General features: G+C 39.7%; 2 protein-coding genes and 1 long non-coding RNA gene across 10 annotated transcripts in view; 2 read left to right on the top strand and 1 right to left on the bottom strand.

The window, feature by feature from the left end:
• The window catches only part of KLHL3 (kelch like family member 3), a 289234-nt gene that overhangs the window by 31961 nt on the left and 242138 nt on the right, over positions 1–15135 (top strand). The window lies entirely within an intron of this gene.
• LOC145510179 (palladin-like) overlaps positions 1–15135 on the bottom strand; it is a 38691-nt gene that overhangs the window by 10817 nt on the left and 12739 nt on the right. The gene's annotated exons all lie outside the window — the stretch shown is intronic.
• On the top strand, positions 324–7425 carry LOC145510182 (uncharacterized). The gene is made up of 2 exons (XR_014056859.1): positions 324–3521; positions 5377–7425. It is a non-coding gene; the product is annotated as an uncharacterized LOC145510182 (long non-coding RNA).

Genomic DNA, 15135 nt, shown 5'->3' with positions numbered 1-15135 from the left:
AAATAAATCTGCAAACTGGAACTACCTTTTAATTGAGTTAGTTTTTTTAATTTTCAAAGAACAGATAGTGTTTTTCTTTGGTTGTTCAGAAGATAGCTTTAATTCTATGAGTATATAAGGGCTAAAGGGATTGCAAACACACACAGATTACCTTTGTGTACAAAACTGGACACAAAAAGAGTCTATACTTATAGACTCTCTAAATGCGGTAGAATCAAACAGTGTTAGCTGTATTTATTTGATTTGGATCATTTTTGTAATGAATGAAAACTTCACAAACACTCAAACATTTGAATCAGCCAAGACCCCAGGAGCAATACAAAGGAGTTTAGAGTGAGCTGGCACAATAAAAGTATATGAAAAGCTCAATACTGCAAAAGATACATGATAATAATAATATAGGTGCTGTCTTAGTAATTTATTTAGCTTATATGCAGAGTACATCATATAAAATCTCAGGCTGGATGAATCACAAGCTGGAATCAAGATTGCCGGGCGAAATGTCATCAACCTCAGATATGTAGATGATACTATGCTAATGGCAGAAGAGGAACGAAAGAGCCTCTTGATGAGGATAAAAGAGGAGAGTGAAAAAGCTGGCTTGAGACTCAGCATTCAAAAAACTAAGGTCATGACATCCAGCTGCATCACTTCATGGCGAATACAAGGAGAAAGGTGGAAGCCATGGCAGATTTTATTTTCTTGGGCTCTAGAATCACTGTGGACTGACTGCAGCCGTGAAATTAAAAGATGCTTGCTCCTTGGAAGGAAAGCTATGACAAACCTAGACAGTGTATTAAAAAGCAGAGACATCACTTTGCTGATAAAGGTCCATATAGTCAAAGCTGTGGTTTTTCTATCCATAGTCATGTACGAATGTGGGAGGTAGAACATAAAGAAGGCTGAGAGCTGAAGAATTGATGCTTTTGAATTGTGGTGCTGGGGAAGACTTTTGTCTTGGACTGCAAGAAGATCAAACCAGTCAATCCTAAGGGAAATTAACCCTGAATATTCACTGGAAGGACTGTTGCTGAAGCTCCAATACTTTGGCCGCCTGATGCAAAGAGCAAACTCTTGGAAAAGACCCTGATGTTGAGAAAGATTGAAGGGAAAAGAAGAGGGTGGCAGAGGTTGACATGGTTAGATAGCATCACTAACTCACTGGGCATGAATTTGTGCAAACTCTGGGAGATAGTGGAGGACAGAGGAGCCTGGTGTGCTACAGTCCGTGTGGTTGCAAAGAGTTGGGCATGACTTAGCAACTGAACACAGCAACAACATCTTACTAATACCACAAGACATCAAAAACACTAATGTCATAAGACATTTAATAATGCCAGTGACATCACAAGACAGCGTGTAATCACCCCACAGGTTGCTGGTAATAAGTGCTATGACTTCAAAGGAGACAGGAGCTTGACTGGTATAATCAAGAACACCTTATTTCAAAATTCAGACTTAAATTGAAGAAAGTAGGGAAAACCACTGGACCATTCAGGTATGACCTAAATTAAATCCCTTACGATTATACAGTGGAAGTGAGAAATAGATTCAAGGGATTAGATCTGATAGACAGAGTGCCTGAGGAACTATGGACGGAGGTTCATGACATTGTACAGGAGACAGGGATCAAGATCATCTCCAAGAAAAAGAAATGCAAAAAAGCAAAATGATTCTCTGAATAGGCCTTACAAATAGCTGTGAAAAGAAGCTAAAGGCAAAGGAGAAAAGGAAAGATATACCTATTTGAATGCAGAGTTCCAAAGACTAGCAGGAGATAAGAAAGCCTTCCTCAGTGATCAATGCAAAGAAATAGAGGAAAGCAATAGAATGGGAAAGACTAGAGATCTCTTCAAGAAAATTAGAGATACCAAGGGAACATTTCATGCAAAGATGGGCACAATAAGGGACAGAAATGGTATGGACCTAACAGAAGCAGAAAATATTAAGAAGAGGTGGCAAGAATACACAGAAGAACTATACAAAAAAGATCTTCACGACCCAGATGATCGCGATGGTGTGATCACTCACCTAGAGCCAGACATCCTCGAATGTGAAGTCAAGTGGGCCTTAGAAAGCATCACTATGAACGAAGCTAGTGGAGGTGATGGAATTCCAGTTGAGCTGTTTCAAATCATAAAAGATGATGCTGTGAAAGTGCTGCATTCAATATACCAGCAAATTTGGAAAACCCAGCAGTGGCCACAGGACTGGAAAAGGTCAGTTTTCATTCCAATCCCAAAGAAAGGCAATGCCAAAGAAAGCTCAAAGTACCACACAATTGTACTCATCTCACACGCTAGCAAAGTAATGCTCAAAATTCTCCAAGCCATGCTTCAGCAGTACACGAACCATGAACTTCCAGATGTTCAAGCTGAATTTAGAAAAGTTAGAGGAACAAGAGATCAAATTTCCAACATCCACTGGATCATCAGAAAAGCAAGAGAGTTCCGGTAAAACATCTACTTCTTCTTTATTGACTACGCCAAAGCCTTTGACTGTGTGGATCACAATAAACTGTGGAAAATTCTGAAAGAGATGGGAATACCAGACCACCTGACCTGCCTCTTGAGAAATCTGTATGCAGGTCAGGAAGCAACAGTTAGAACTGGACATGGAACAACAGACTGGTTCCAAATTGGGAAAGGAGTACGTCAAGACTGTATATTGTCACCCTGCGTTTTTAACTTATATGCAGAGTACATCATGAGAAATGCTAGGCTGGAAGAAACACAAGCTGGAATCAAGATTGCCGGGAGAAATATCAATAACCTCAGATATGCAGATGACACCACCCTTATGGCAGAAAGTGAAGAACTAAAGAGCCTCTTGATGAAAGTGAAAGAGGAGAGTGAAAAAGTTGGCTTAAAGCTCAACATTCAGAAAACGAATATCATGGCATCTGGTCCCATCATTTCATGGCAAATAGATGGGGAAACAGGGGAAACAGTAGCAGACTTTATTTTTCTGGGCTCCAAAATTATTGCAGATGGTGACTGCAGCCGTGAAATTAAAAGACGTTTGCTCTTTGGAAGAAAAGTTATGACCAACCTAGACAGCATATTAAAAGGCAGAGACATTACTTTGCCAACTAAGGTCTGTCTAGTCAAAGCTATGGTTTTTCCAGTAGTCATGTATGGATGTTAATTGGACTATAAAGAAAGCTGAGCAGCAAAGAATTGAGGCTTTTGGACTGTGGTGCTTGAGAAGACTCTTGAGAGTCCCTTGGTCTGCAAGGAGATCCAACCAGTCCATCCTAAAGGAAATCAGTCCTGAATATTCATTGGAAGGACTGATGCTGAAGCTGCAACTCCAATATTTTGGCCACCTGATGCGAAGAACTGACTCATTTGAAAAGACTCTGATGCTGGGAAAGACTGAAGGTGGGAGGAGAAGGGGATGACAGAGGATGAGATGGTTGGATGGCATCACTGACTCAATGCACATGAGTTTGAGTAAACTCCAGGAGTTGGTGATGGATAGGGAGACCTGGTGTGCTGCAGTCCATGGGGTCGCCAAGAGTCGGACATGACTGAGTTACTGAACTGAACTGTTGTGCCAATACTGTCCTTTTCTCTTTTTCTCCTGTGTGCAGAAATAACCATTCAGTGATATGGAATGTTCTAGGATCAGATTGCCTGGATTTACCCTTATTAGGTATATTAGGTTTACCTCTTAGATTGGGAAAGACTAGAGATCTCATCAAGAAAATTAGAGATACCAAGGGAACATTTCATGCAAAGATGGGCTCGATAAAGGACGGAAATGGTATGGACCTAACAGAAGCAGAAGATATTAAGAAGAGGTGGCAAGAATACACAGAAGAACTGTACAAAAAAGATCTTCACGACCCAGATAATCACAATGGTGTGATCACTCACCTAGAGCCAGACATCCTCGAATGTGAAGTCAAGTGGGCCTTAGAAAGCATCACTATGAACAAAGCTAGTGGAGGTGATGGAATTCCAGTTGAGCTATTTCAAATCCTGAAAGATGATGCTGTGAAAGTGCTGACTCAATATGCTAGCAAATTTGGAAAACTCAGCAGTGGACACAGGACTGGAAAAGGTGAGTTTTCGTTCCAATCCCAAAGAAAGGCAATGCCAAAGAATGCTCAAACTACCGCACGGTTGCACTCATCTCACATGCTAGTAAAGTAATGTTCAAAATTCTCCAAGCCAGGCTTCAGCAACACATGAACTGTGAACTTCTAGATGTTCAAGCTGGTTTTAGAAAAGGCAGAGGAACCAGAGATCAAATTGCCAATATCCGCTGGATCATCGAAAAAGCAAGAGAGTTCCAGAGAGTTCCAGTTCTATTTCTGCTTTATTGACTATGCTAAAGCCTTTGGCTGTGTGGATCACAATAAACTGTGGAAAATTCTGAAAGAGATGGGAATACCAGACCATCTGACCTGTCTCTTGAGAAACCTGTATGCAGGTCAGGAAGCAACAGTTAGAACTGGACATGGAACAACAGACTGGTTCCAAATAGGAAAAGGAGTACGTCAAGGCTGTATATTGTCACCCTGCTTATTTAACTTATATGCAGAGTACATCATGAGAAACGCTGAGCTGGAAGAAACACAAGCTGGAATCAAGATTGCCGGGAGAAATATCAATAACCTCAGATATGCAGATGACACCACCCTTATGGCAGAAAGTGAAGAAGAACTAAAGAGCCTCTTGATGAAAGTGAAAGAGGAGAGTGAAAAAGTTGGCTTAAAGCTCAACGTTCAGAAAACTAAGATCATGGCATCTGGTCCCATCACTTCATGGGAAATAGATGGGGAAACAGTGGAAACAGTGTCAGACTTTATTTTTTGGGGCTCCAAAATCACTCTGATGGTGATTGCAGCCACGAAATTTAAAGACGCTTACTCCTTGGAAGGAAAGTTATGGCCAACCTAGATAGCATATTTAAAAGCAGAGACATTACTTTGCCAACAAAAGTCCGTCTAGTCAAGGCTATGGTTTTTCCAGTGGTCATGTATGGATGTGAGAGTTGGACGGTGAAGAAAGCTGAGCGCTGCAGAATTGATGCTTTTGAACTGTGGTGTTGGTGAAGACTCTTCAGAGTCCCTTGGACTGCAAGGAGATCCAATCAATCCATCCTGAAGGAGATCAGTCCTGGGTGTTCATTGGAAGGACTGATGTTGAAGCTGAAACTCAAATACTTTGGCTACCTCATGCGAAGAGTTGACTCATTGGAAAAGACCCTAATGCTGGGTAGGATTGGGGGCAGGAGAAGGTGTCGACAGAGAATGAGATGGTTGGATGGCATCACTGACTCCATGGACATGGGTTTGGGTCGACTCCGGTAGTTGGTGATAGGCAGAGAGGCCTGGTGTGCTGCAATTCATGGGGTCACAAAGAGTCAGACACGACTGAGTGACTGAACTGAACTGAGCTTACCTGTATAAGCCTCAGTGTCCCAATCTGTACAACAGGCACAATAATAGTGTTTATTTCTAAGATTGTTTTAAGGATTAAATGAGATAGCCTACAAAAGCACTTAACTCATATTTGTGCCACATATCAATCACTTAATAAATGTTAGATGCTATTTTTATTGTGATAGTGATTGCTATATGTAGATCCACGGAGAGTTCCACCTTTCCTCAGAGGGTTTGAATCTAGTTGTCTTTGATTTTTCTTCTCTTGTGAACTTACAATCCTTATAATGATAGTACACCTCTGTTTTTTTTTTTTGGCCATGCCATGTGACTTTCACAATCTCAGTTCCCAACCAGGGATAAAACAGGGGCCGCAGCAGTGAAAACCTAGAATCCTAGCCAGTAGGCCACAAGGGAACTCCTATAATACATTTTTGTTTCCAATTCTTTACTATTGTGTACTTTCATCTTACATCAGGTTCCTTAAGATCTTTCCACGTGTCTCCCATCCCCAAAGTATCTAGTCCAGTGTTGAATGCGTAATAGGCATGGAGCTGATTGATTTTATAGATTATTGCATGAGCAGATGCTGTTAACAGTTGTCCTAGGAGGTGTGTGTTAGTTTGTGATATTCCCCTCAATGCCACTCCACAAATAAAAGCAGTTGATATAGAAAGATTCCTCCTCTTCCAGAAAAGGGAAACCTGAGTACTGTTGGTGGGAATATAAATTGGTATAGCCACTATGGAGAACAGTATGGAGATTCCTTAGAAAACTAAATATAGAGCTACCATATCCAACAATCCCACTCCTGGGCATATATCTGGAAAAAACCATAATTCGAAAGGATACATGCCCCACTGTGTTCATAGCAGCACCATTCACAACAGCTAGGACATGGGAGCAACCTAAATGTCCACTGATGAAGGAAGAGATAAAGAATATGTGGTACATAGACACAATAGAGTATTACTCAGTCATAAAATAGAATGAACTAATGCCATTTCTGAGACATAGATGGGACTGTGAGACATAGATGGGCCCTAGAAATTTTCATGTTGAGTGAAGTAAGTCAGAGAAAGACAAATATCATATAGTATCTCTTATATGTGGAATCTAAAAAGTGGTACAAATGAACCTATTTACATAACAGAGTTGAGTCACAGATTTTGATAAGCCTTACGGTTACCAAGGGGAAAGGGGGAGGAAGGAATACATTGGGAGGCTGGGATTGACATATACATACTATTATATATAAAATAGATAACTAATTGTGTAGCACATGGAATTATATTAAATACTCTGCAAAGACCTATATGGGAATAGAATCTAAAAAGAGTGGATATGTGTTTGTATATAACTGACTCACTTTGCTGTATAGAAGAAACTAGTACAACATTGTAAATCAACTATATTCCAATTAAAAAAAAAAAGGAATATAGCCATCTTAGGTGAAGTTAACCAATCACAGAATTGCAGACTAAGACATGGGAAATCTTGTCTAACATCTTCAGAGAACAAAACTCTTAAGAGTCATAGAGGTTATGTATTTGCTGAAGGTCATGCAATCTGTTGGTGGAAGAGTCAGGATTAGAATCCAAATTTCATGTTTTCTAATGCAATCCATATAGGCCTGTAGCAAATGAACTCTCTATTACTGGATAAATGTAAAACTGTGGATATTAGTCTGAGTAGTTGAGACTGGAGTGATTTTTTTTTTTTTAATCAGAATAGAGCATTTTTATGGTTCGGAATTCACTGGGTAATGGAAACCATCTTTTTAATTTGTGTGTTAGCTTCTTGAGAGTCTGTTTTGTTTACTCTTGTATCCCTAGTGCCTACAATAGTGCCACGCATATAGGAGATACTCAATAAATATTTGTTGAATGAATAAATTTGTTAGCAATCTTGGCTGAGATGTCAGTTGATAATGTTTGTGACTTCTGGAGATTCTAACCTTTAAGTATCAGACCCTGGAAAGAAACCCTAGAAACAGCAGGGAAACTCTGGCTGTGGCAGGAAGATAAAAATGAAATGCTTCCCCTCATGGGAAGAGAAGAATTAAGAGAAAGTATAAGAAACATGTGGAACTTCTTGGAAGACACATACCTTATAAATATAAGGTCATTTGGTTCAAGAGGCTAGAATTTCCTTTAAGCCTCTTGGCATATTTTGAAGGAGAAGCTAGAAAACATCAGCAAAATAGTTTTGGTGGTGAATGAAATTCAAGTTTTTGCCCAGCTTCAAATTGTCCTATGCTTCCTGGCTAATGAGAAAAAAAGAGGAAATTTAATTCTTATAAAGGGAAGGCCCCCCCCCAACATCTCAGATGCTTCTTGTTCTAAGCGTGAACAATGAAACTTCACGCACAAGGCACTAAACAGCGTGTGCTGTCGTTTCATCAGTGGCATGAAGAGGCCAGGCAGGATTTCCCATCTTCTGTCTGTGATCTTCCAGCTGATAAAAGCAGACAGTGATAACTAATACAGCCATGAGATGTTCTGAATCTTACTTTGGGATATGCTACTGGTTAGCGTGAATTAAACCATCTGCGTCTGAAGACGATATAGAAATGGATAAAAATATAGAGACACCAGATAGTGTGGGAGAGAGAGCACTAATTCAGGATTGAGGAAATCTGGATTTTGGTTCTAGAACTATCATTAATTAGTTATATGACTTGGACAAGACTTTGGTGTATGCATGTGCACATGCAGTCAGGTGTGTCCGCCTCTTTGTGATCCCATGGATTGTAGCCCACCAGGCTCCTCTGTCCATGAAATTTTCCAGGCAAGGATACTGGAGTCGATTACCATTTCCTACCCTAAGACCTTTTGGAGTCTTGGTTATCGCATATCTAATAAGAAGTGAGAAGGTTTCTTCTAGGTCTGTTTGCATTTTCAAAATATTTTAAAAATTTGATCACAGCAGGATCCTGTATGAGCCACCTCCCAGAGTAATGGAAATAAAAGCAAAAATAAACAAATGGGACCTAATTAAACTTAAAAGCTTTTGCACAACGAAGGAAACTATAAGCAAGGTGAAACAAGGCAGCCTTCAGAATGGGAGAAAATAATAGCAAACGAAGCAACTGACAAAGAATTAATCTCTAGTATATACAAGCAGGTCATGCAGCTCAATTCAAAGAAAAACAAACGACACAATCAAAAAATGGGCCAAAGAACTAAACAGACATTTCTCTAAAGAAGACATACAGATGGCTAACAAACACATGAAAAGATGCTCAGCATCACTCACTATCAGAGAAATGCAAATTAAAACCACAATGAGGTACCATCTCACACCAGTCAGAATGGCTGCTATCAAAAAGTCTACAAGCAATAAATGTTGGAGAGGGTGTGGAGAAAAGGGAACTCTCTTACACTGTTGGTGGGAATGCAAACTAGTACAGCCACTATGGAGAGCAGTGTGGAGATTCCTTAAAAAACTGGAAATGGAACTGCCATACAACCCAGCAATGCCACTGCTGGGCATACACACCAAGGAAACCAGAATTCAAAGAGACACATGTACCCCAATGTTCATCGCAGCACTGTTTACAATAGCCAGGACATGGAAGCAACCTAGATGTCCATCAGCAGATGAATGGATAAGGAAGTTGTGGCACATATACCCAATGGAATATTACTCAGCTATTAAAAAGAATGCATTTGAATCAGTTCTAATGAGGTGGATGAAACTGGAGCCTATTATGCAAAGTGAAGTAAGTCAGAAAGAAAAACACCAATACAGTATATTAACACATATATATGGAATTTAGAAAGATGGTAACGATGAGAGACACAGATGTAAAGAACAGACTTTTGGACTATGTGGGGGAAGGTGAAGGTGGGATGATTTGAGAGAATAGCATTGAAACATGTATATTACCATATGTGAAATAGATCGCCAGTCCAGGTTTGATGCATGAGACAGGGTGCTCAGGGCTGGTGCACTGGGATGACCCTGAGGGATGAGATGGGGAGGGAGGTGGGGGGGTTCAGGATGGGGAACACATGTACATCCATGGCTGATTCATGTCAAGGTATGACAAAAACCACTACAATATTGTAAAGTAATTAGCCTCCAATTAAAATGAATTAATTTATTTAAAAACTTTTGATCTTTTAAAATCTCTGAATTTCATATTTATTGGAATAGATGAAATTCCATCAGAGGATGAGGGAAAGAAAAATGAATATTGGCACTAAAGGCAAAAGCAGTCAGCACTTAGGACTGGGGCTTAGACTGCCATTCCAGAATGAAGAAGTTTGAAAGATGATCTGTGCTTTAGGTACCAACTTAAAATGTGATTTATTTATGCAAATCTTTCAGAACTCATTTGGGTAAGTTATAAAACCAAACCAAGCATGAGAACCACCCCTCTTTCTTCCAGAAAAGGAATTTTTCTAAAAGAAAGCTCACTCTTCTCTTGCTAAAGCCACTGTAGTCATTACATTTGATACCCATGTATTTTCTTCTAGGGGATAGAAAAGGAGGTTTTCAGGAAGAAAAACCCTTTTACTCAACTGCTGTGAAATAATACCATACTCTAGAGTTATCAAAATGATATGGTGGATTCAGAATATGTGTGGGTCCTATGTGTGACCTGTCCTGAAGTGTTTCTTCTTGAGTTGAGGTAGCACTGAGGATGTCCTTGAGAGAAAAAATAGCTAGGGGTTTCACTTTGGTGATGAGTTATGCTAGCAGGCTTCACGTCTCACGTAAATGGTAACCTTTGCTGAGTGTAACCCTAGCTCTTTGTAAAGAGAACAGAATTAGACTCCACCAAATGAAGAGTCCAAGACCTTGGCAGTCTTACCCTGGAAAGATGACAAGATACATAGAGATCAGGAACAATGCTGAGGCTCTCATAACACTGCCTGAATAGGATATCTGCAGAGTTAGACTAGCTTCATGGATGTAATGTAAGTTCAGTGGTCTGAGAAGTAGAACATCAGGTTTGTTTAAAAGTACACAGTGAAAGAATCTGATAGTAGCTACAATTAGGCAAAAATTGGGGAAAGAGAAGGGAGGTAAGGCAGGTTAGCAACATAAAATGTTTCAAATGTTTCAAAGTGTCACCTTAGTGGGAATACTTAGTGAAAATTCACACTATAAGCTAAATTTGGTGCATTCTTTTCAAGTTTATTTAAGTTATTTGATGGATGAGTTTGAATTTCCAGTTTTTTTGTTTGCCTATTTTATGATTTAGTATGTATTTTAAATAATAAGTTACCTTTATTTACAGAAGATAATTAATATGAATTGTCCACGAAGGAACAGCTATTGTGGAAGACATGTATTTTTCATGCACGATGCGGGAGGCAAAATAGTTGAGGAAGGAGATACATGAGTTAAGTCAGAAAAGGTGTTGTGAATTGTGTGTGTTTAATGATTTCTGTCATTTTTGAACAAGTCTAGAGCTTCTATACTCTGTGGCCCACTGTTGTTAGTCTCTGCAAAAATGAATTTGACATATGAACATATTTAAGCTGTTTGAAGAGAGGATAGTATTTGACATAAACTGACTATTTTGGTGATGGTTTTGAAAAGTTCCTAAGGATATTTTGGTACACAGGAAATTATTTTTTTTAAACTTTTTATTTTATATGGGTGTATAGCTGATTAACAAACAATCTTATGATAGTTTCAGGTGAACAGTGAAGGGACTCAGCCATATATATACATGTATCCAATCTCCCCCAAATCCTGCTCCCATCTAGGCTGCCATATAACATTGGCAGAGTTCTCTGTGCTATACAGTAGGTACTTGTTAGTTAACCATTTTCAATGTAGTAGTGTGTACATGACCATCTCAAACTCCCTAACTATCCATTCTCCCCATCCTTCCCCCCTGGCAGCTATAAGCTTGTTCTCGAAGTCTGTGAGTCTGTTTATCTTTTGTAAGCAAGTTCATTTGTATTATTTCTTTTTAGATTCCACGTATAAGGGATGTCATATTAGTAATGATATTTCTCCTTTTCTGTCTGACTTACTTCACTCAATGTGACACTCTCTTGGTCCATCCATGTTGCTGCAAATGACATTATTTCATTCTTTTTTATGACTGAGTAATATGCCATTGTATATATGTACCACATCTTTTTTATTCATTCCTCTGTCGATGGACATTTAGGTTGCTTCCATGTCTTAGCTATTGTAAACAGTGCTACAGTGAACACTGGGTTTCATATTTCTTTTTGGATCATGTTTTCCTCTGGATATATACCCAGGAATGGGATTACAGGGTCATAGGGTAGCTCTATTTTTAGTTTTTTAAGGAGCCTCCATACTGTTCTCCATAGTGGCTGTACCAATGTACATTCCCATCAACAGTGTAGGACAATTCTCTTTTCTCCACATCCTCTCCAGCATTTATTGTTTGTGGATGTTTTTGATGATGGCTGTTCTGGTTGCTCTGAGGAGGTACATAGGAAATTCTAAAAATGCACCTTATCATTTCTTCCCCAGTTGATCTAGACCATTCCGCAGTAACAGTGGGTTTTTCTTTTTCCAGATCTCTTGATCATTTATCATACTGTCTTTGTGTTTGACTGTTTCTTTGTCTTTTGTCCTCTCTTTCTTGCTTTGTATGTATGTATGTATTTTTAAATTGTATTTATTAATTTTGGCTGTGCTGGGTCTTCATTGCTGAGTGTGGGCTTTGTCTAGTTGCAAGTGGGGGCTTGGTTGTGGTGAGCAGGCTACTCATTGCGGTGGCTTCTCTTGTTGCAGAGCAGTCTCTAGGTGCTAGGGCTTTAGTAGTTGCAGCATGCAGGCTCAGTAGTTGCAGCTCACGGGCTCTAGAGCACTGGCTCATTAGTTGTGGTACACAGGTTTAGTTGCTCCACAGCATGTGTGGGATCTTCCCAGACCAGGGAACAAATCCGTGTCCCTTGCATTGGAAGGCAGATTCTTTTTCACTGTGCCACCAGGGGAGAGTCCTTTGTATTTATTTTTATGTATTTGTTTACCTGTTTATGTTGGCTGCACCACATGGTTTGCAGGAGCTTAGTTCCCCAACCAGGGCAACAGGATCATGGCAGTGAGAGTACTGAGTCCTAACCACTAGATCACTAGGAAATTGCCCCTTTCTTGCTTTTTAGAAAAATGAATCTCTTCTCTTTATTTTCAATACACTAATGTTAAGGGTGGGTTGTTATTTTCTAGATGACTGGAAATTTTACTTAATCACATTCAGTGTTTTACCTCTTCCTAACGTTTTGTCAAATTTCTCTATTTTATGCGGTGCCAAAGAGATTATCAGTTACGTTTTTTTCATGTTAAAGTAAAATACTGTCCTGGTTCTCATGGTTTCTCCAGTAGCTAAATGGTATTTTGATATAAAGCTGTTTTAAAGGATAACTGTTACATGCTAGCTATACTTACCAGGTGGTGCAGTGGTAAAGAATCTACCTGCCAGTGCAGGAGACGTAAGAGACGTGGATTCGATTTCTAGGTTGGGAAGATCCCAACTAGCAAACATAACTAGCATACAGATTTCTATTTGGATATCTGCACCATACTTGTTTTCCTATTGTCAAGGCCCACGTTGTTCATGACCTTTCTCAGTCTGCTTCTCCATCAAAGAATAGGATGCCTGATCATGTGTTAGGAATGTTGCTACTTCCTCCCCCTGATGCTGAGAACCTAAATGGGCTTGGAAACAACTGGGACTTAACTTGAAACTCTTGCTCACTGAGGTGCTCTTTTGGAGCATATGACCTCTCTACCATGACTTGATGTTTTAGGTCAGGAATTCAAGAAGCATCAACTGGGCAGTTCATCTCTGATCCATGTGTTTTCAACTAGGGCAGCTGGGCCTTGAGAGTACATTTATCCAAGATGGTTCCTTCACTCACAAGTCTGGCATCTTGGTGATAGCTGGCCTCTCTCTCTCTCTCCACGTGATGTCTTTTCCTCTTGGATTGGGCCTTTCTGTACAGCTTGGGCTTTTCATAGCATAGTGACCTCAGGGTAGTTGGATTTCTCACATGGAGGCTTAGGGCTCTAAGAGCAAGTATTCCAAGAATATCTCTCTTTAAAAGAAAAAATTGGTTTTGTTTTTATTTCTTGGACCCTTATTTATGCTGGTATAGGAACCAGTTTTAAAAGACCCAGTTTGTAGAGTTCTTCTACACAAAAGATTCGGACCTTAGGGCTCAAATACTAAGATAAACAGATACTTGGTTTGAATTATATGGCAAACCACTTTTTACTTTGTTAGAGAATTTTCAAATTTAGCTAAAGATTGGACTTGACATTTTTTCTCTTATTTGAGGATAAAATACTGAAACTGAAGTTTTCAGTGGTGACAGAAACCTAGACTCCAGGAGAATAATTTGCAACACTTCTGGTCTCATTCTCCAGCACCTGCAGTGACTGCTGGTCAGAGATTGTTGCCGAGAGTTAAGAGTCTTACTGTCTTGTAAACAGCAACTTTCAATCCAGCTTTGGCAGATTGACAAAATTTGTATTTTGAAAACTCTCCTCACCCCCAGAACCCTTTCTTTTTTTAAAAAATTATTTATTTTAATTGGAGGCTAATTACTTTACAGTATTGTGGTGGTTTTTGCCACATAGCAACGTGAATCAGCCACAGGTGTACAGGTGTCCTCCCATTCTGAGCCCCCCTCCCACCTCCCTTCCCACCCCGTACCTCTGGTTGGGGTTGTCCCAGAGCACTGGCTTTGAGTGCCCTGCTTCACGCATCGAATTTGCACTGGTCATCTGTTTTACATATGGTAATGTACATGTTTCAATGCTATGCTCTCAAATCATCCCACCCTCACCTTCTCCCACTTAGTCCAAAAGTTTGTTCTTTACATCTTTGTCTCTTTACATCTGATGTTCTTTACATCTGTGTCTTGCATATAGGGTCATTGTTACTGTCTTTCTAAATTCTATACATTTGCGTTAATATACTGTATTGGTGTTTCTCTTTCTGACTTACTTCACTCTGTTTAACAGGGTCCACTTTCATCCACTTCATTAGAACTGACAAATGCGTAATTTTTTTATAGCTGAGTAATATTCCATTGTGTACATGTGCCACAACTTCCTTATCCACTCGTCTGCCAATGAACATCTAGGTTGCTTCCATGTCCTAGCTATTGTAAACAGTGCTGCGATGAACATTGGGGTACATGTGTCTCTTTGAATTCTGGTTTCCTTGGTGTGTATGCCCAGCAGTGGCATTGCTGGGTCGTATGGCAGTTCCATTTCCAGTTTTTTAAGGAATCTCCACACTGCTCTCCATAGTGGCTGTACTAGTTTGCAATCCCACCAACAGTGTAAGAGGGTTCCCTTTTCTCCACACCCTCTCCAACATTTATTGCTTGTAGATTTTTTGATGGCAGCCATTCTGACCGGCATGAGATGGTACCTCATTGTGGTTTTAATTTGCATTTGTCTGATAATGAGTGATGTTGAGCATCTTTTCATGTGTTTGTTAGCCATCTGTATGTCTTCTTTAGAGAAATGTCTGTTTAGTTCTTTGGCCCATTTTTTGATTGTGTCGTTTGTTTTTCTGGAATTGAGCTATATGAGCTGCTTGTATATATTGGAGATTAATTCTTTGTCAGTTGCTTCTTTGCTTTTATTTTCTCCCATTCTGAAGGCTGCCTTGTTTCACCTTGCTTATAGTTTCCTTCGTTGTGCAAAACCTTTTAGGTTTCATTAGGTCCCATTTGTTTACTTTTGTTTTTATCTCCATTACTCTGGGAGGTGGGTCATAG

Source organism: Giraffa tippelskirchi, chromosome 6, assembly GCF_054371585.1.
Source record: "Giraffa tippelskirchi isolate mGirTip1 chromosome 6, T2T-mGirTip1v1.2.pri, whole genome shotgun sequence".
Classification (NCBI taxonomy): Eukaryota; Metazoa; Chordata; class Mammalia; order Artiodactyla; family Giraffidae; genus Giraffa; species Giraffa tippelskirchi.
Note: the sequence above shows the minus strand (reverse complement) of the source record. Positions and strands in the feature narration are given on the sequence as shown.